We start from the raw sequence: 20,902 nt of genomic DNA, 5'->3' as shown, positions 1-20,902 counted from the left end.
GTCTCTTAATAGAGCTGTGTCAAATTTTGATAGTGTATAAGTTAATAACAAAATTGATTTTTTCCCTGTCTGCAGATAAAAGCATTCTTATTTGCTTATTGTAAAATTATCTGATTGAATTTGGAAACACATTTTAATGTAATGTAGTACTTGCTACTTTTCTCATGCTGTCTTCAACTACTAATTTTTTCAATAAACGGGAACTTCAGATATCTAAAATACTTAGATTGGGAGATAAGCATCGGCTTAAGATCACTGTCTGAGCTCTTAGGGTAGGAGCTCTGCTTGCTTTTTTCCCCCGTGGTTTCTGTAAACAAAAACCATTAGCTTTAAAATGGATTTCAGAGGAATTTTGAAAAGCCATAAATACCATCAGTGAAATCTGCCAACATTGCCTTGAAAGGATGCTAGAAGAGTTGTTAAAACACCTAACTAAATAATGTGTGACTTGATATATATTAGTATTATTTTTTTGCACGTGTTCCTTGGCAAGTTACACATCTATCGTGGACAGACCTCTTGGGCATTGCAGCAAAAGCAGAGTAGTAGTAACAACTAAACCATGCAACTAAGGGAACTGCACCCAAAGTGCTGTCCCTAAACTCACACTGGTTATGGTGTCCAGTCCTGCGGTACATGGGATTACCAAGCCTTGCTAAGTTTAAAGTACAGTAATCCTCTTTCGTGCAGTAACACGTGTAGATTCTTTATAACAGCTTAGATGGCAATTAGCAGGGGATTTCGGATTCATTGACTGGATACAAATATAGCATAGGGGAGGGAAAGACCTAGGCAGCAGTTCTCAAACTAGGGGTCACTAATGCAGTAAGGGTTGGAGCATTTATGGGGGTGAGGATGAGCCAGCAGAATTTTGCAGAGGGGTGAGTGTTACTAGCATCTGGGATTGCAAACAGAGCTATTGGATCTTCTCAGAAATATATAAGGACTGTCTTGGATGGGAAATGTTTCTGTATAGTTGCATGGTTTCTCCAGCATTTTGTAACCATTGGTGTAAATCCTTTGGGGCTGACACTCCAGCTGGCTTTGTCAGCGGTTCCTGTTCTGCTTTTGAAGTGTTAGGAGAATGTGGTTGTTGAATTAGCCTTATTAGTTTAGGGTATTATGATATGCCTTATGAGAACATGCCTGGGGTGAAGTGAGAAAGAACGAAGTGAGCTGAGTTTGTTTTACCTGTAGAAATACTATCATTGCAGTTAATGGAAAGTGAAAGATTTTACAAATTTTAATATTCAGCAGATCAATGTAGTCACCAAATGAATTTTACTGCAAATGCATTGGCTCTTTTTGCTCACAGATTTTTCTGCATTTCAGTGATTCAACTGGTAATAATGAAATATGGCATCATATTTCTGGTCCCCGTGTCAGCTGGCAAAGTTGAGCCAACAGAGAAGAATTTGCTGGTTTAGAGTTCAAGGGAGCAATAAAAATCCTTTTAACTTCTTTTTAGTGCTTGGGAGAAATTTTTTTCAGGTAAGAGCAAGATTCATACTGGCTCAAAATGCAAATTCAGATCCTAGAAATATAAGCTGAATTCACACCTTTATGACTTAGAATCTATGAGTTCAGCTATTAGTTTACATATTGGTTGCTGCATGCTCAATTTCTTGTCAGAAGAACGAGGGGCAGGAGTATACAACCCTAAGTGAGAGTGGTTTTGAACAGTGGTTTAAATTAAAAATTAACCAATCAAACAAACCACAAAATCTCAGAAATTTATCTGAATTGACATTTTTTATTTTTATATATTTAGACATCAATAAGGGTTTGATTTTGGCTTGTAGTGAGCTTATATGTTTGTTTACCATGAATGGGCTTTGTCAACTGTTTTTTTAAAATAAGCATTTGTTGAATGCATTAAAATATTCATTCTCTGTACTGCCTATAAGATACTAAGCAAGTTACAAACTCCAACGTTTGTTAAATTCAATATATTGAACAGTTTAAATTAAAATTAATTCTATTTTTTGTCAAGATTTTTATTTTTTAATGAATGTTTTATATCTCATTTTGTGTAACCCCTGCATTAGTTTCTCCCTCTTCCTCCCTTTCAAAGCACGGAATAAATTATCTTCCTGCTTAAGCTGGTGTTTGATGAACTCTGAAGTCTTGTATGTTTTATGACAGTATTTTCCTCTGTGTCATTAGTAGCTTCCCTTGCTTTCATTAGCATCCCTGAAAAAGTACACCAAGAAATATTTCAATAAATTTAAGACTAAAACCAAAAGGGAGCTAACTAAGTCTATGCCAACACTTATTTTCTGCTTCTGCTGCCAAGATGAAAATCTAAGTGTGGGCAGTAAAACACACATTGAAACTTTACTTTTATGTCAAAATGGCAGGCCACGTGCTGTTAGTAAAGACTGTAGGCAGTGGGTCAGCGTTCAGGCAAATGGAGAAGTGCTGGATTTTGACACATCCCTTCCCAAATGAGATTTGATTGTCGGAGCTGTGGGGGCTGAGTTTTGGGCTGGGGCTTTGACAGGTCACAGTGGTAGGGCAGCAGCTTTCTCTTGTGGGTGCTGAGCTTGGCCTGATTTTGAGCCCCAGGCGTGCAGATGGACCTTCTCAGGTAGATCTGAAGGTGATGCCAGCTCTCAGTTTCTCACTGCAGAAGGCGTGTAAGCAGCTGTTTCTCCTCTCTTTCCTAAAACAAACATAAACACTATGCAAGCCATCCACAGAGTCGTGCAGAAAAGTACATCTCAGGTTGGGCTTTTTTCCTGTTAACGCTGTCTATATCAAGCAACAAATATGCAACATTTAACACTTTATTTTTGCAAGAAGACACAAAATCTGTAGTTCTTTGGTCAAAAGACGCATCTACTCCTTGATCTACTTCTATTTATTATTCAGTTTTTATTCTGCTCAAAATTATTCTGTATTTTTAAGACCCAATTTCACAGATAGTTTCGAAACATCTGAAGTGGCATTTTTAGGTCATGAACTAGTTGTGGAATATTTTGACCTACTTCTGTAGATGAACCCAAAAATTTGAAAGGAAAATAAGTGTTTACTTAAATGTATCTTATTACTATCTATTTTGGAAGATATCATTTCTGTTTACAATCTGATAACTTTGTCAAATCTGGATTGAATATTAATAAGGGAGAAAAACGCAGAAAAAAACTTCCTTTTTCTCAAACTTTCCAGCAGAAAAAGAGTTGAGTGCAAGGTGTCACTAGAATGCTGATACCTTCTCCATGCTGTTAAGTTATCATTTTACATTCATATCTCTGCCCCCACTTGCCATGTACATAGTGGCTGTGACTTGTTTGGGATTTATTTCTGGGGACTAGAAGGCACAGTAGTCTGTTGCCCTTACAAGACGTAATGGTATTATCTCATCCCTGATGAAATTCATAGATTTCGTGTTGAAAACATCCACTTCCCATCATGACTGCCATGGTTCTCCTGTGATCACTTCTTTGCTTGTTTTAATCACAATTAGGCACTCTATTTTTTCTCACTGCCTTGTTTTTGACTGATTTTCTTAATTAATGCATCCAAGCTAGTAAACAAGTAGAGGGGAACAGAGCAAACTGTGGGGTAGTTATTTCTTTTGCTGCTGTGCTATTCTATTGTTTTCAGTTCCATGTTAACTCTGGCTCATATAATCTTTTTTCTTACTCCATATGACTCACAGGCTAAGCAGAGCAGATGGAGGAGTGATTTCAGACAGTGACCTCATTTCTGCAAATACTACTTCTCAAAAAGAGACAGCAATCAACAGTCTTACAAAAAGAAAAAGGTTGCTTTTTTTTTCTTTTCCTTTTACTGTATTATAGACATGAACAATTTTGAAAAGATAAAAGGGCAAGGGGGAAAAGTCTGAGCTTTCAGCACTTACCAGTGTGTTCAGCCGTTCTGAGCCTTGTCAGACTCAAAGAGCACTGTCAAACCTTTGGGTTCAGCTACCTAGAAATCTCCTCTCATGCTATACTTTTAGTTCTTCTCTATGCAAAAAGTATTCAAAAGATTGTTTTATTATTGAAATAGCTTTACATTTCAACACATTAAATTTATTTATAAGAGAGTTTCAACTCATTTGTGTATCTGAAGTTATTGAATTTGTTGCAGTATTCAGGTCTTAGCTGCAGACACTATTACTTCAGACAAATACACATAACAATGACTGCAAATCACTATCAAAAAGTATAAGTTCTCAAAAAAACACCCAGTGTCTGTAAGGAATAACTGTGCATATTTTTTCCTGTGGTCTTTACTGTCATGACTAGTCCAAGAAAAAAACACAGCTGGATGAAACCTGTAGGTTAGAAATTTCTATAATTCTGGAAATATCTGACAATTTTCATTTTCTGTAAATAATAACCAGTACATATATGCAGAGCAATGATAATCACAGAATAATATAAATCTGTAAGAGGAAAACAAGAATACAATTTCAGCAGCACCCTGAGTTTGATCTTGACTCTATTAGTGTTTGCATCATTAAGTGGACAGCACTCCTATCATATCTTGGTGTAAAGCTGAATGTCATGAATACATCCTTAAAACTCACAATACTTTTGTATTTTCTTCAAATCTCAAACCTTATGAGTCAAGTTTTTAGGAAAGAATCTTCCTTTTCAAAAGAGGAGTATTAATATACTTGGAGGATTTAGAGCTAAGATATCCTGAAGCTTAAGAAAGGAAGTAAATAAACGTCTGTACTTTTTAAGAATTTTTAAAATGTCAATAATATATATTAAACTAGTGTTTTGAGTTTTGGAGGAGGTACAACATCTAAAGTGTCATAATATGAATAAGCTGTAATAGAAAGGAGCAAATAATTTTAATTTATTTAAAGTAAATTTCTCTCCACACTGTTACCTAAGGAAACAAATATTAGTGGATATTGTTCATAATTTGCTTAAAGAGCAGGTAGCATGGTAAAAGCAGTTAATTGCTGCATTATAATCACAAATATTTATACCAACATTTTTCAAATCATATTGTTTTATTCTTTAGATTAAAAATTCTAGAGGTTATGAAGTGATAGAAAGGATGACATTAGTGCTAATAAATTACCATAGATGAATCTGTAAGGAACAATTATCAGAAGGAGTAATTAGTACAAGACACTGACAGAAGAGCAGAGAGTTCTGGATTTCTGTTGAGATAATTGCCTCATTCGATAACACATGAACACTTGTTATGTCTTGTGAGTTGACATTGTCTCTTTTTAGGGTAACTTTTGTCAATATTTGGAACTATATTATGACAGTTCATCTCTTCCAAGATTCAATCACAAGGGGGAACTTCTGAGGATATAGATTTTCTGGGTCTGCTCAGTTTGGACTTGATAATTTTGATGAGAAATTAGAATTCCTTTTGTTTTTCCTTTTACCACTGAAGATATTTCTCTCCATTTGATATCTTTGTATTGTTCTCTGTTGGAAGAACTTGTGGGTGGATGGTCATCCTGACCAAGGCAATCAGAGAGGCCTTAATACACTGAAAGCCTGTGCTCCACTTCTAGTCAGGGTTGCGGGAAGGCACAGCCAAGATGAAGCTGAGAATTAAATAAACTTTCTTACTTTATGTTCTTGCACATGACCACAAACAGCTGACAGGACTGGTGATTTGTGACTTTCTTCTATGTCCTGCCCTTCAAACACCTCACACAGACTGTAAGCCAGTGTCCCAGATCACAGGAGACCGATGCCAAGCCCTGCCGTGAGAGACTAGCATTGCCCAGGGCTGAATCTGCCAATCATCCTAAGCACACGTCTTTCCTAATTCCTGCTGAGGTTTAACTTGTACTGGATGTGGACTTGCTTACCCTCATGTTCTTTCCTTTGTGAGACTTTAATGTAGTTGTCCTTCATCGTACGAAAAATGAGAGAAAAATAAGCTGTAGCTTCAACAATATATATCAAAGGAAACAGGAGGCGATATAAGACTTTATATACATTTCAGAACACATGTGATATGTTGGGGTTTGTGACCAGTAAGAAATTTTTATTTTTTGCAAGAAGTGAACTTCTATTCGAGGGGCACTGGGAAAATTGATGAGATATGAGCACAGTAGCTGTAGTTGCATACATAGTTCTGCAAGTAAGTTTGCGAATGAATGTTCATCACGTGAACGGATTTTTCCATTACTTGATAATTGTTTAAACATTATAAATTATTGAAAGGTATTTTTTTTTAGTGGAAGGGGATTGAAAGCACTTTTATAAGGTAGTTAAAAAAAAATCCCATAATATGTGTTATGTAAATACTGTGAAATCAAATTAGAGGAAAGAATATTGAAAAAGGAGGGGTGAAGGGAACATTAAGAAGTTCCTTTTCTCACAAAACAGTGAGAAATGTTGATGAACCCTAAAACGCTTCATCAACAATCTTCTTCCCTGTGTGAAACTTGCCCTGATTAGGTTAATTATACAAATATTAGTATTTACCTCATTTCTCTAAATCACAGTAATGATTGTACTGTCAGATTACAGAAAATATACTAAGCATCTTATAGGAAGTCCTTTTTAAACCCTTGCTATCAGCTCAGAATAGAAATGTATTATTCAGCGTAATATTTCTTCTTGAAAATGATTGTTGCAGTAAATTAAATGGAGATTCTACTCACATTCTAATATGCAGATGGTTCTTCCATGGTTCTATATTTTATTTGATGTTAAAGGTGGTTTAAATTTTGTAAACAGGGAAGATCATTTTATGAATGTTGCAGTGTCAAAAACAGCTCTTGTACAAGCACTGACTAGCTGGATGTACTTCATAAACCCTTTACCTAATACAAAATCTGTACACAAGATTCTATGTCTGTTTGCATAACTACGGGACAAAGTAGTAGGGTCAACATTTGTATTAGAACCATGTAACGAGGAGATTATTTACCAACTAGAAGGGTTTTATCCACCTGTGGGGATTCATATATTGAAACATCTGCAGTCTTTCACAATAAAGCCCAGGAGTAAGCTGGATGAATGAGGGAAATGCTGAGGCTGGCCACTAGGAAATGGAAAATCATGTTCCTGTGTCTCGTGCTGTGATGGTGTCAGATATGACAAGTGTAGGTATTATGAAAAGGTGGTAAACTGCCTCCTGGACCACTTTGCTCACTCACCTAGTTGTCAGCTCCAGCAGAAATGTAATCTCATTTCTAATGTTTTTCCACTCTTTTTCTCTATTACAATAGGGTTCTCAATGGCTCTATTTGCTAAAAGGTTATTTTGGGCAGTAGTGGCTTTCAAACACATTTGCTGCCTACTGATGAACTTGAATGGCTTTCAAGCACATTTGCTGCTTACTGATGAACTAGCTCTGAGGCAGGGCACTTCCCCTCACTCACTGCCATTCCTCAAGTTTTAAAAAAATACTTGTAAGGGAACTGGGTGTATGCTTGCTAATGGAAGACTGAGTGGAGCTTCTAACTGTTTTCTCCTAGTGGACTTGATTTACAAGGACTCACCTATGGGCACAGAGAGGATGGCCAATAGATGTGACAGCCGTTTATTTATGTGCATGCCTCCATTCAATACTTATTTAGTATTTGTACTATTTAGCAAGTATTTGTACTTGCTAAAATATGTGTACTTGCTTATGCCAACAATAGAAGGTGAGAGCCTTCCTTTGGAAAGCTCTGGAGGTCAGAGTGTGACAAGGCAGCCTGCTCCTCACCTGCTCTGCTCCCTCTCCCTTGGACTATCCTTACGGGCCTTATTTTGCTGGTTTGGTAAAACCATTTTCTAATCTACTAATTAGAGTTGTGTAAACTTATACACAGGATATTGCTAAGAACCAGACATTCCTTAAGGTTCCTGTGACAAATAAAAATCACACTAGGGAAAAATTCCACTTTATGGTCCCCAGGGCTTAAAATGAAATATTAACTGTAATGAAGGTTGATTTTTCTTCTGATTATTGAAATTTTCCACAACTTCCATCTACAAGAAACAAATTCACAGCACTTTTGACTACAAAAATAGCCTTTTGCATTGCAATGTCCCTTCCTTGGGACAGAGGGGATTAATAAGCTTTTTGTGAGTAATAAGTCTCTTTTATGCAGTAACATGTGGATTCATAAAAGCTTACATCATAATTAGAGAGTCATTTGGATTCATTGACTGTATACAATTATGGTTTTCCCTTGTCTGATTTCTATGACCTATGCTTTAGATTGAACTTTAAAATACACCTCCCACATTAAGGATCATTATAATTCCCGTTGACTACTGATTTATTTTCCATGGTATTTAAGAGATTTCTCGAGGGAATACTGAAAATTCTGTAAGTCAAAAATAGCACAGTGCAATAAATAGCCATTTTTAATGGCATCCATTGTTTCTCCAAGATGTACTGTCTCAGGGGGCCCAAGTCCAGCAGAGATTAGACCTAAGTCTTTTATAAATCTGCCTCTACTTGTTATGTATCACTTCTCACCTCACAGGCATTTGAGATTGTTCCTCACTAAGCACAACAGCTCTGCACAAAAACTCCTTCCATTTGGTTTTATCTTGAAGTCCTGGGAGAGTTTCCTGATTGATGGTAGCATGTTCAGCCAGGGGACGTTAGTGGGTTGAATTATTATTGCTAGTGCATTAGCTTTCAGAAAAGTTTAGGTTAACACTTACCTTTGGCTGTAATAATATTTCTTTTTATTGTAATACGTTCTTCTAACCTTGTGTTATTTCTATCAAATCTGAGATTAATGATACAATCTGCTTTTGTGTTCTGTTACTGCCTGAGCACACCAAGTAGAAGCTATGACAAATATTGCTCTAAAAGACTCATGAGCAATAGTTAAGTCTTATCAGTCTAGTTAGGGGGAGTACACATTGCATGGGGAATCTTATGAGTCATTTAAGAGAAGAGAGTTTTAAAAGTGCTCAAAAAACTTGGAGATTATTGACTCAATGAAGATATAAAATCCAACTCCATTTTTCATTATCATCCAGAGAACACATAGTTGCATTATAACTAAAGTTATATGTCACAAATGTACCAGTAGATACAGAATAATAGGACAATTCCAGTCACAGCAAGAGAAAAAAAATACAAAACTGAGGATATTAACACATCATTCCGTGCTGTTCTATGACTCATTTAAGACACCATGATACTTAATCACAATGAAATGCCATAACGATACACTGCAAAAAGTGAAATAATAGCTGGTTTTCAGTATTTTTTCAGGTAGCTTTTACTGGAAGCAAAACCTTTGCATTGAAATACTTTTGCACATTCAATAAAATTCTTGAGTGTCAAGTACAAACTTCTTGTCTTGTTTCTTGATTCCTTCTCAAAATTTCACTCTGTGTAGTAGATCATCAGAATGGGGGTCTACAGTGGCAAGAAGGCTGAAGACAAGTGATGTGAATGTTTAATCTCTCTATAATCACCAGTTAATATACAGTCAAAATTATTTATAAAAGGCAGAAGCCTATCACTGAACACTGATATAAAATTCCCTTAGACTGTAAGACCAAAAGAGAGTACAAGAGGAAAACACCAATGAGATGGAGATGTCATGACAAGGAGAAAACTTTTCCCATACATTAGGGAAAAAAAAATAGAATTCTGATTTCAAAGGAGCTTTCTCTGCACACAAGGCATTTAGTTCCTGCAATTTCAAAGATGGGAAGAGAATTTGTGTATTTATCATCACTTGCATAATCACTACAAGAAATGATCATGGAACTGGCTGAGAAACATAACCTACTTCATCTTTAAGGCAACGGCTGATGGTTTGGAGAGCAAGTATAGTAATAGCACTTTTAAAGCTATTTGAAAGGTTGAAGAAGAAGAGAGAATCTCCTTTCTGCTTCCATGAGAAACAATAGCAAAATAAATGTGTTAGGGGAACAATTTAAACTTTTTAAGAGCTGAATTAGCATTCCAGTGGCATTTCTACACTTCAAATAATTTAGGTCTTATTGACTGTCACTGCACCTCCAGGATTATCTTTTTCATATATTTAGTCCTTTAGGTAGATGGTTAGCTTGGCACAAAACAAGAGAAGGTTTAAATTAATATCTTGGAAGGGTCGCTTGTATTCAATAAAATACTTAGTAGATAACTGCACTGGATTAACCCTGGCTGGATGCCAGGGTTACCCATTAAAGCCACTCTCTCACTCCCCTCTGCAACTGGACAGAGTTGAGATAAGGACAGGACAGATCACTTACCTATCACCGTCACAGGCAAAACAGACTCAAAGTGGGCATATTAATTAAATTTATTACTAGCAGAATCAGAGCAGGAGAATGAGAAGTAAAATAAATCTTAAAAATACCTTCCCCCCACCCCTCCCACCTTCCAAGTTCTACCTCCTCCCCTCCACAGCATTGCAGGCAGACAGGGAATGGGACAGGACAAGAAACAACCGTCAGTTGTTTCTGCAACTGCTCAGAGAGGAGTTCTTCTCCTGCTTCCCTGAGCTCTCTCTCATGGGAGACAGTCCTTCACGAACTTCTCCAGCATGAGTTTATCCCATGGGCAGTGATTCCTCACAAACTGCTGCAACTGGGTTGCTTCTCCACGGGGTGCAATCCTGCAGGCACAGGCTGCTCCAGGATGGGTCCCCCACAGGGCCACAAGTCCTACCAGGAAAAACCTGCTCCAGCATGGGCTCCTCTCTCCAGGGGTCAACAGCTCCCTCCTACATGGGAGGCTCCACCATGGGCCTCCCATGGGGTCACAGCCTCCTTTGGGCATCCACATGCTCTGGCATGGGCTCCTCCATGGGCTGCAGGTGGATATCTGCACTCACGTGGTCCTCCATGGGCTGCAGGGGCACAGCCTGGTTCACCATGGTCTTCACCATGGGCTGCAGGGGAACCTCAGCTCCAGGGCCTGGAGCACCTCCTTCCCCTCCTTCTCTGCTGACCCTGGCACCTGTAGAGCTGTTCAAATGTTCTCACTCCACTGTTCTCCGGCTACAACTTTCATCTGCCCAACAACTTTTTTTTATCCCTTCTTAAGTATGTTATCACAGAGGTGTTACTATCATCCCTGATTGGTTTGGCCTTGGCCAGTGGCAGGTCCATCTGGAGCTGACTGGCTCTGCCAGACATGGGAGAAGCTTCCAGCAGCTTCTCACAGAAGCCTCCCCTATAGCCCCTCTGCTGTCAAAACCTGGCCACGCAAACCCAATACAATAACAGATCCCAGAGGATAAACTAGAAAGAGATAGTAAAGAATCAAGGTAGAAGTCTTACAAATACATAAGGTTATCCTTGCACACATGGAGTCAGGCTCTTCTCGGCTCTGCCAAGCAACAGGACAAGAAGCAACAGGAAGAAACTGATGCATAGGAATTTCCACCTGAATACAAGGAAGAACTATTTAACTGCGTGAGTGACCATGCACTGCAACAAATTGCCTAGAGAGGTTGTGCTTCACAGGAGATATTCAAGAACTGTCTGGATGCAATCCTGGGCCATGTGCTGTAGGATAACCCTGTCTGAGCAGGGAGGTTGGAACAGGTGACCCACTGTGGTCCCTTCCAACTTGACCCATTCTGTGATTCTGAGATTTTCAGTGACTAAAGCAGCACGTGTGTGCAAAACTGGGACCTTAACTACTTTCCGTGGTCTAAGGAAGGTAAGGAAAACAAATTTCTCTTTGGAAAATTTGAAAGGAGGTTATGTTGTGAGAAGAAAACTGAAAACAGATCCATCTAGATGGATTTTTTTTTCCTTAATTGGTAGAATTGTTCTGTATTAGAAACCACCATTTTGTCTATAAAATGTTAAGACCATTGATTGCTTTGAAAAATAAAGCAAAATAAATGAATAAGTATACAGAACTTCAAACTTCGAATTGTTTACTATACTCGGATAAAAAATCCCCAGGAGGGACTGGAACAGTTGTTGTCTGAAGGTTCAGTTCCCTCAGTTAATAAGAGCTTCTGGTGATTTGGTAGATATTTGGAGGAAAATAGATCTGGCAACAAGCCTGAAGATATTTCTTTAGCTTCAGGCTGTGAGAAATGTGGCACATCTATTTACAAAGGACAGAAGGAAAGGAAGACTGTTTAAAAAAAAAAAAAAAAAAGATAAACTAATGCTCCATTTTTATCATTTCTCAGCTTGAAATACAGTGAGGCACATAATGTCCCTGTAGCTACAGCAGGCTTCCTCATAAATACTGGTGACGTGCTGAATGCTTTACAAAAAGGAATGGAAGTCATTAGACTTCTCATTAATGGCCTAGCTCTTGGGTAAGTGTCCTAACAACTGCCAAAGCATGAAAAGACACCCTGGCAACTGCTGATCGGCGAAAAAAGATTTCTTCCGCCCTTGCTATTTCCATTGGATCTTTTATTTAAAAACAGAGAGGAGCTTGAACTGTAAGATGTGAACCATGTTGTGAAGGGTGAAAGACCTAAGTAAGTATATTAAGCAAGGCCTTCTGAAAGCTTCTTTGCTGATACTCTTCCATTCTCGTTCAGTAGCATGGTGCTTTTTGTCTTAAGTACGTGTACAGACCTATGTGTACAGAAACTGTAAAGTATGAAAACTAAAATGCTTTAAAAAGTATTTTTATGATCTTTGGTTTAAGTACTTTTTTTTCTGATGTCTGTGACAGATGGTAAAACTGAGATAATGCCACAACTGTGTGAGGCAGAAGTAAATGTAGACCTAAAATGACTGAAAGAGCTTGCAAAGATTAATTACAGTAGAGGGATATGCATGCCATAGCTGGCACAGTCTCTCTATATCATACGTAAGTATATTTGATTATATAAGTTCAAAAATAGCTTTTGTGCAGTGACTCAGATGCCTTTTTATTTTTGATATGCATTAACTTTCATGAATTCCTTTGATGCAAACCAAACTCTTACATTCTCTGCATCATCATTATGACTGCTGTGGATATTTTGTGGTAAAATCAAGAAAGAGAATATGCTGCCCCAGCTGCACTTTGACAAACTGTATCATTCTTTCTGTGCCACATCCATGCCACAGCAGGGTAAAAAAGCAGTACATTTTAACATGAAACAGGGTCACCATTCTCCCACCTACTGCATCAGAAGAACAGGTAGGTTGCCTAGGAGAAGACTGTGGGTACAAAACATTCTGTGTTAATGAAGGGTATGAATTTGTAATAAATCAGATGTTCTAGGATTACTATTTAGTCATGTTCTGCCTCCTGTATGTAATGTAACTTATTCATTAGGAAGGAGGGACTGACACATAAATTTGTATTTATCATAGGGTAATAGCACGGACATTGGAAGCAATTTTAGAATAGATTTTGGGAAAGCAAAAGAAATACCATCGTTTAACAATTAATAGCTTCCTATTTGGAAGGAAAACATCTATTTTGAAGATAGCAGGTACTGAAACACAAAGAACAGCTTGAAGAAGCAAGAGGGTATAGTATCTTTGGGATTAGACAGGATTTTAACTTTGAAATGCAGGTCCCTTGCTCGAAGTTTCTGTATTACCTTTTGCCCCTGTGTGGTCAGCTTTTTCTTTTCTTTACCTCTAGGAAATGGGCCAGAGGGTGCCTTTATCTAAATTACAGTGAAAGCACCTCGTGGAGATAAAAATTATCTGCTTCTGCTTGGCCAGGACTCTTTTGCCTTGGCCAAACACCACTACATAGCTGGAGAATATGCATCTGACATTTCAGGGCCTCTGCTTTTGAGTGAGGAATGGGAAAAAGAGGTTGTACTACTCTATGAACTGCAGGTCTAAAAACGCACGAGAGAAAATGGAACGACTTTCCAAGATCTAGCCTAGTGGTACAATTTTTGAGCTATGCAAACATCTGCTCTTGCCCCATATTCTGCTCAGTTGGATGCTGTTCTGCTGATCAGGCGTTCAAAGTAGGTAATATCAGTCCCCTTACAGGTAGAAGCCAGAACTTTAGTAAGCTGCACCTTTTTTTTCTTCTGCTATTGTTAACAAAATGCAAGGCTTGGAGTCAGTGATATTTTTGGAGTGGGATGAGGAAAAAATAGTAAAATTATAGAGATGTAGAAAGACCACTTTCCAGTCAATTTTCAGCATAGTACCTGCATGCCTGCATGGGAAGTTTCTTTTGTTCTTCCTATACATGTGATACCTTTCACGTTATTTTGTTTCCTAAAAGAGAAAACATTATTTGTAGCTTGATGCCTCAGAAATCAGCAAAACCTCCTTTTCTTCCATTTGGAAGATTAATTACTGGTTTTGTTGAAACTTGTAAAAATTGCACTAAACCGTACTAAACTGATATGCTTTATACAAAATTCCATTATATGTTTTAGTGCTAATAGGTTTTATTTACCTCAAAGTGGAATGATGCACACTCTCTGGCATAAAATTCTTCTATTTTCTTCAGCTTTTCTTTGCTTGCTAGTATAGTACTGAAAGAAGCAAATGTGTTTCTTGTTTTTCAGGCTGATCGGTAAAGACCCTTACCTTGGCTATTATAGGCATGCAGATATTTTAGCATAAACATGGTTGTCAAACAAGGACACAGGAAGCACATTAAATATAACTCCATTTTGTTATTAAAGGAAAAGCATTGTTGACTCAGGGAACAGAGATCTATTTAGTATTCCCCTATAATGCTGCACCGTATACATCCTAAGGATAGTTTGTTATCAGGGTTAACTCCTACCAGAATCACACAATGGTTGAGTGTGAAAGGTACCTCCAGAGGCCACCCATTCCAACACCCCTCCTCAAAGCACAGTCAGCTAGAGCAGATTTCTCAGGACCATGTCCACCTGTATTTTGAATATCTCCAGAGATAGACACCACAGCCTGTCTAGATAACCTGTTCTCGTGTTCAACCATCCTTACAGTAAAAAAGTGGGTTTTTTTCTTATGTTTAAACAAAACTTCCTGTATTTCAGTCTGTGCCCATTGACTCCTGTTCTCTCAGTGGGCACCACTGAGAAGAGTCTGCATCCATCTTCTGCAGCTCCCCATTCTGGTATTGATACACACTAAGAACCCTCTAAGCCTTCTCTTCTCCAGGCTTAACAGACTCCTCTCTCCCAGCCTCTTCTCCTATGTCAGGTACCTCCATCTCTTAGTCACCTCCATAGCCCTTTCTTGGACTCACTCCAATATGTCCATGTCTCTCTTCTTCTGGAGAGTCTAGAACTAAAGTTGACCCTGTGTCACATGCACCACATAGAATCATAGAATTGTAGAATCAGCCGTGTTGAAAAGGACCTCTGGGATCATAAGTCCAACCCTTGATTCAACACTGCCGTGGTTACTAGACCATGGCACTAAGTGCCACATCCAGTCTCATCCTAAAAACCTCCAGGGATGGAGAATCCACCACTTCCCTGGGCAGCCCATTCCAATGCCTGATTACCCTCTCTGTAAAGAATTTCTTCCTAATATCCAACCTAAACCTCCCCTGGCAGAGCTTAAGATAACTTAAGATAACTTCCTAGACTTTACATTCCTTTAAATCAACCAGACAAGCTTTCTCTTTGTCTGTCAGAGTGAGATTTTCTGAGGAGCAATCAGCTCTTCCTTTCCCAGTAGGATCTCATATTGATATTGCTGACTGGAATCTGAATCAGAATGCAAAATCTATCTGAAGCAAAATAGTACCTTTGACAATGGCTACAAAAATAGCAGGTTCTTCTGGTCTGGAAGCTGGGAGATATAATAGTGAAAGATTGGTCTGAAAAACAATAAGGGAAAACTTGAAATGTTGCCTTAAATCATTGCTCATCAGAAATCAAGTTTTAGGAAAATAAATAGAACAGGGTGGACTAGACAGAACAGATAATTTTGATATACCAGAATCATTTTACTGAACAGTGATGATGGAAGTGAGTCATTTTACTCACTATGACTCAAAGACATTTCAGATAAAATCAAGGTCTGTAATCTCTCCGCCTAGAATAAATTATATTTGAATGGCAATAGGAAGACAAATGTTATTTATAAAAATGAGTGAAATCAGTTAGTATGCTGATTGGGTAGTAAAAAAAAATCAAATATGGAGATTAATCTCTGCAAATTTACACAGTTTAGGAAAAATATCTTTCAGTTTAGTTCTATGTAACTCTATATACCAACACTACAAGCTACAGATATCATAGGTCTCTTTACCTTCTGCCTTGTACCTGCAAAAGAAATTTACATGTCTCAGTGATGCATGCTAGCCTGCTACTAAAATAGGAAATCAGTTTTTACTCATTTTCCATTGAATGAGTTGAAGAATACAGCCAACCTCCTTGCACATGGATGTACACACAGATTCACATTGCAGGAATTTTCGAGTAGAAAAAAATATCATAGACTAGAATTGTATTTTCCCAGTAAAGTGATAAAAATATTGCATAGATCTACAGTATTTCCTCTTAGTACTGTGCTGGTAGTAATGTGTACCATTACCCTGAGGTTATTTCTAGCACCTCAATGAGATTCTTGCCACTTGATTTTAATATTGGAAGGAGCGATATGATTTTAAAGGAATTGTGCCTGGATGCAGTGTCTCATTTACTCATTGTTGTCCCTGCTTTTTTCCCAAAGTAAAGAAGAAAGGGAGACAGACATATTCTTTCAGTTTTTTCTCCAGTTCCTTGCTTTGTCCCCTCTCTCTCCTCCTCTTTTCTCCGAAAGATCTCTTTTTTTTTTTTTTTCAGAAAAAGGAACCCACTGATGAGATCCAAACGTAGCAAGCTGGTCTCAAATTCTATTTCCCTACTAGAATGAATGGGAAGAAAACTTTCAGTAAGAAAATATGGTGGCAATCTCTTTCTCTCATTTTTCCCACACCGAAGTGTCCCATGGGAATGTGATTGTGTCCAAATCCCCTTTTACATATGGGCAACACCATCCATGTTTATCAGTTTGGGTTATGGTCCAGAGCAGATAATTTGGTACTAATCTTCAAATTATGTATATTAAATATGGAAGTGTACAACTTTAAGGTACTTAATGAAATATCAACATTTATTCTTGAACATCTATGTCTGAAATGATGAAAAAAATCCTCAATTAAATCAAAACAAAAATGCAAACTAAATCCAGTTGTGCTCATTATGCACAATATCCCCCCAGACCACAATGAAAATTCTGCCTCTAGGTGTAACTATCCAGGGATCAGAGTAAAACTGCTATTGCAGGTGTTACTTCCACCAAAACCTCCTTGTCTCCAGTAATAGATTTCAGGATTTGTTTTTCCTCCTACCCTATGTGACTAATCATATTTACCTATATAAATGCTGAAACAATACTTTTGTTCTTTTGCTGTACTTCATTACAGGGTGAAAGGCACTGTGCATGGATCAGTCTTCAAGGACTATTAGCCTAAAAAGGCATATATTATATCGGAGTAAGAACCTTTCTGCTGTATAAACAGTACAATTATTGCTTTCAGAAAAAGGGGGATCCAAGAAGTAAACCTTAAAATTAACTCTTTAAATCCAATCTTATCTCATTTGTGTCATTGCTGTTCATTCATCCATACCATCTCATGCTTTGGAAGATGATGTGATTTTCTCTCTTGTTTTTTCTTTTTTGTTTTGTTGGGTTTTTGATTTTTGTTTTGGTTTTTTTGGGTTTTTTTTTTAACTTTTTTGTAAAAGTTTTAGAGTTGCTGTGATAGCATGGTCTTAGAACACACTAGGTATTGACATTTCTCATAAAGACGATCCTGTAGTCCCTGTATAGTTGTTCCAAAAGGATTGCTTGTAGATGAATTCTGTTGCTCTCCACCTTAAATGGGACTGACTCTGTAATGATGTGGTAAATTTTGCCTACAAAGACTTACACAGAAGTTTTTTAGTTTAGAATGATTCAATGTACAAGTTCTTACTTTGGCAATATGATTCCATTTTGATTGAAATAATTCAAATAAAGGTACTTGATGTTACTATTTAAGCAGATGTGAATTATTAAATCATGCATATGCTACAAAAATTTTTGATAAAACACCGTGAGAAGTATCCTTATTTTCATGCAGATAATTACTTGGTAAAAATTGTAAAAGTCAATTAGTTTTTATCAGTGAAGCACTTCTGTTTTTATTTTAAAAATCTATATTTTTCTGGAGGTTGAATGTCATGCAGTATATAATAATCTTTATCAAAGAGAATGTTTGGGAGTTTCCCTGTAATATCCAGAATGACTTGCTGTGTTAGACTCAGGACTGGAAAATTATACTGCTCTTACTAAAAAGAATAATTTACCACTAGAATCACCATATACTGCAAAAAGGTCTGCTTTGCCAAGATATCATCATTAAACTTCTACTCAAATTCCTGGAAAGTCTCACAAGAGTTTAGGAAGTTTGCAAGGATGCCTAGCATATAGTCATGAAATACAGCAGCAGTGAAGTGAGAATGCAATGTCCTAACTGCAGAAGTCCATATTCTGTTTGACCCTATAACTCTGGTCCAGCTTCTGTTGTTCCAAGTACTTTGTGTCTATGTGATCACTGCATTTCCCAGTTCCGATCAGCAAGGATTAATTTACTGCCTTCTGAGTACTGTTCAGAGTCTGTGGTGAGAGTTAATAGAAAAGTGAGTCAGATTGATTGGCAAGTGCTCTCAATCAAACTGCAACTAATCTCCTGAATTTCCTTTGCAGAGAGAAGTAGGAGAGGAAGCCAAGCCTGTGGCATCAGCATTAAGCCATGTATGTGCTAGGGCAGGTCCAGTCCCTCTACCATCCCTTTTACAGTGCCCCTGCATTCACGTGAAGGACAGCACCCTGGTTCCTTGGGCTAAAGAAGCTGGTCAGACGTGGAGTGCAGCCAGAACGGGAGGCTCCCTGACCAGCACTGCCCTGAGTTGATCAGCTGCAGGGCTGCTCAGAGGGATCCAGAACAGCCCTGACTGCACAGTTTGCTTTCCCCACTATTCTCTCTTTTCCTTCTCACACATAAACAGCCCAAGCTAATTTTACTCTTTCCCCCGCCAGCCCTGGGTTTGCTGATTTTATGCCCTGTTTGCTAGTTTTGGCTTGGTGAGAACTCCTGCTAAGCCAACACTCCTTTTCACTATACTTCAATGATATTCACCCAAAGGCAGTTTCTCATACTTGCCTTACACTTAGGTGTATTGGTCCCAATATTGGTCCCAAATTCACTATTGTCTTAATAGTTTTAGACTGCTTTGGGTTTTGCCAACTACTTCTTTGATTTTGTGCAGTGTTCAGCAGACTCACGCATTTTTTCCTTGGAAGTTCGACCTCAGATGAGGGTTTCCTATCTGCCTGTATACCTGAACTGAGTGATCAGATTTTGATTATGGATAATTAATTGTGTACAAACCCATGATAAGTGTTCAACCTAATGAAACCTTGTGTCTTATTATCTGCTTGTTTGCTCATGCTTGTGTATTGTACTGTATCGGTGACACTGTGATAGTGATTGTAGACTGGCAGCCTGGACAGGTGAAGAAAATTTTGATCTCAGAACTACAGAAGAGTTCATGCAGGTGTCCTGTCATTGAAAGGAAGTATGTATTTCTCCTTTGGTCCATGGCCCTTGCTGTCTTCTCTGTCTCTCTTTGCTCATGCACATACCTGGCAAATGTACACACCTGACTGTTAAAAGATTGCTGAATTCAGAGCAATTAGGAACTGAGGGAAATAGTTACTGCTGCAATGGTGGAAGGGTCTGTTGAATTTCAGGAATTTTATAAACCTAGGACACTGTGAACTTATCTTTCTTTAAGCTCTTTGTTCATCCTGTATGGATGCAACCTGAATGTTGGAATTACAGTAGTAAATCAACCCAAAGACCCACCCAGTTCACCACTTTCTGTATCTAAGTTTCAAAATAAAAGGTATTTCAGAGAAATATACTGAATGAGATGAATGTCCCCAAGTGTCTTAAGGTCTCTCTAAGCTTTAAACACAAAGGTCTGTTTCCATCCTACGGATGACCCCTTCTACATGGTCCCAGCTGGTAGACCACTTTCTGCTGCTTCACATCCCTCAGGAATGGGGAACACTAGAGCTGAAAGTGGTATCCTGGGAACCAGCCAGTGCATTACCAGAACATTTTCTTTCTTTCTCTCAATTGGCATCTATGAACAACATGGTAAGTTTGGTATTGCAGCCAGTCTTTCCATGGCACATGTGACAGACCTTTAACTAAAATTTCTCCTAAGTAATGTCTTTGAGATTTGCCATACTCTTCATGTTTGTCTTTGAACTTGTAGTTACTTCATTAGAGTCCTGAGTTGTTTTGGTATCTATTTTGCAGAGCACTTTTATCCAGGATGTATTTGTACATTAACTAAACTATCCACAGCAACACCTTTCCCCCACTACTAGCTGGAAAAGCTAGAAGATAAAATTAGACCTGACTGAAAAAGCTGATGCATTATTGTTTGGATGCCTTTGGGAAGCTGTGATAGAATTTTCCCCTGCTGTGGTCTGTCCTATTTCTAATCATTAATCTTCAATGCTTTGAGCACCAATTACTGCTACTTTGCCTTTGCAGGAATGGATGCATTTGAGAGAGCTGAGCTGAGGATATCTTAACTGTATACGCTGTGTGTTGCTGCTGCCTGCCATCATAGAAGCGAGTATAGTGGCACAGCTTAACCCAGTGTTTTGGTTCTCACTGAGGTCATTCTTTTCAACCACGTCAGATCATCAGCAATGGACCCTTAGGACAGGGAGGGAGAACTTTTTACAGAAATGTTACATTTCCCAAGACTACAGTAACAGGTAAAGGCTTTTGTTCCTAAGGACTTGATTTGTATCAAAAGTCTTTGTGAAACTTTCTGAGAATTTAAAGGAAAAATCCACTTCAACAAAATTCAGTCCCTCATTAGCACAATGAAGAGTCGTTTGCACAAACATTTGATCTTATCACAAGCACTGACAAAGTGGATTAAAAAGTAAACCAAGCCTTCTCAGTGGGTATCTCCAGACATGACCGTCAAAGAAGTTGATATCCTCAGAAGTGCAGTAAGCATCCCAAAGGATACAGTGAG

The 20,902-nt window shown here is 38.1% G+C and overlaps 1 long non-coding RNA gene across 3 annotated transcripts; it reads right to left on the bottom strand.

The window, feature by feature from the left end:
* Positions 1–2,313: 2,313 nt before the first annotated feature.
* On the bottom strand, positions 2,314–15,125 carry LOC135417384 (uncharacterized). 3 transcript variants are annotated; one of them, XR_010432028.1, is made up of 3 exons: positions 15,043–15,125; positions 14,003–14,072; positions 2,314–2,665 (listed from the first exon to the last, which is right to left on the bottom strand). It is a non-coding gene; the product is annotated as an uncharacterized LOC135417384 (long non-coding RNA). The 3 variants fall into 3 exon arrangements; XR_010432016.1 differs by having other exon boundaries at positions 15,018–15,104; XR_010432021.1 differs by having other exon boundaries at positions 15,001–15,085.
* Between the last annotated feature and the right edge of the window lie 5,777 nt (positions 15,126–20,902).

The sequence above is a fragment of the Pseudopipra pipra genome, chromosome 1, assembly GCF_036250125.1.
Source record: "Pseudopipra pipra isolate bDixPip1 chromosome 1, bDixPip1.hap1, whole genome shotgun sequence".
NCBI classification, from domain to species: Eukaryota; Metazoa; Chordata; class Aves; order Passeriformes; family Pipridae; genus Pseudopipra; species Pseudopipra pipra.
The sequence above is the reverse complement of the archived record's forward strand: the minus strand, read 5'-3'. Positions and strand labels throughout refer to the sequence as shown.